Here is a 1725-nt window from a genome sequence, read left to right on the forward strand (position 1 = left end):
AGCGCGTCTCCGCTGCCCGGCTGCGCGCCGCGCCAGCTTGGAGGAGGAAAGGGTCAGGTTTCCCCATCTGGTTCTAGCGCGCTCATCACGTCTGCGGCTGCTGAGCCGGCATCGAGCGGCTCACCTCTGCACCGCGGCCCCCTCCTCCATCACCCGTGGCGGCCGCAGGGCTTTGGTTTGCAGCGTTCAGCCCACTCCGGGCTCCGGCTTAGCTCTCGGTAACTAGCAGCATGGGCTGGGGGCACCACCCTCTCAGGGATGCGGGAGCTCCGGGCTGAGGTCTTAGTCCTCCCTTTTGCCCCCTCAGCTCCTGGAGCGAGGGCATGACTTTACTCTTCAGTCATAGGCTTGCGTTCCTAAGCAGGCTTTTTTTTTTTTTTTTTTAACAAGGCCAAAGAGTACATTTAAGAGTCCCAGCGTAATAACACACGAGTGGTGAACAGTCAGATCAGTTCTGCATCTTTAGCTCTGTTATTAACCTGTTTCTTCTCATCCCTGTTGTCACTGCCCTATTTCACTACCATCTCTTCTCAGGATTGACTTAGCCTCTTCACAGGTCTCCTGCCCCTTGGTATCGCCACCCAGTCATACCAGTCTTGATGATGCCACTCTTGCAATTAAAATTTAGTGTATTATCACCCAGGACAAAATCTAAAAGCCTTAAATTGGGTCCATACGCCAGCCCCATCTGTTGCCGCCTCCTTCACATACCCTAAACTACTGCCTTGAGATGACTCTCCAGGCTTTCCAGGTAAGCCAGGCTCCCTGAAGCCCTAGGAGTCCTTGCAGTCGTTTCCCTCTGCCTGGAATGCCTGTTTCCCTCACCTCTAGTTATACGGGCAATCACTACTCATCCTTCAAATCCCAGTGTTTTCCTTGACAGGCTTCTCTGCCGCCCTTAGATAGGCCTCCCTACTAATTTCCATTTCACGTTAAATATACTTATACACGCTGGTATGATGGCAGGACTTGTATTTGCAGGCCTGGTTCCTCACTAGATGTGAGCTCCTTGAAGGCAGGACCTTGTCTCTCCAGGGTGATTATCTGGCATGGCATCTGATATGTTGAGAGTGGGACTGATCTGCAGAGGATTCCTAAACTTACTGTGTGACCTTGGGCATGGTGCTTAACCTCTCTGTGCTTCATGTTTCCCTATCTGTAAAACAGTGCTAAAGATACCCACGGAGCAGAATTATGGTACGACTACATAGCAAAACTCTTGTGAAGCTTCTGGCATATAGTTGTTGGCACTTGGGAAAGACGTTTTGGCTTTAGGGTGCCCTCTACAAACACGTGTTGAATCAGCGCAGCAAATTCAGAAGGGGTGCTAATACTTATTATACTATACGCCTAGTAGGTGCCAAAGGCTGGCCTAGAAAGGGTTGCTGTTTTCGTGGTCTAAACGGGAGTCTTCATTGTTGCTCTTTAGGTACAAAGGTACTGAGCCCTCAAATAGTGGGGACTTCGCTCACCCGCATGTTTGCTAAGGACAGTGCGACGTCTCCTGGTGCCTTGCGGATCGCAGCCTGAGGGCAAGCTCAGGCGAACCTCCTGCAACCACCGGCACCGCGTGCCCTCAGCTTGCGCTTGCTCTGCTCTTCGCGACAGCGGTCCACCTGCAGCCCCGCTAGATCCTCAACAGGCGGCTCCCACGCAGGGGCTGCAGTAGCCCCGCCCACTCCGTGCCCCTGGGGGCGGGGCCTGTGGCGTCGTGCTGTCGTCACT

Source organism: Myotis davidii, unplaced genomic scaffold, assembly GCF_000327345.1.
Source record: "Myotis davidii unplaced genomic scaffold, ASM32734v1 scaffold705, whole genome shotgun sequence".
Lineage (NCBI taxonomy): Eukaryota > Metazoa > Chordata > Mammalia > Chiroptera > Vespertilionidae > Myotis > Myotis davidii.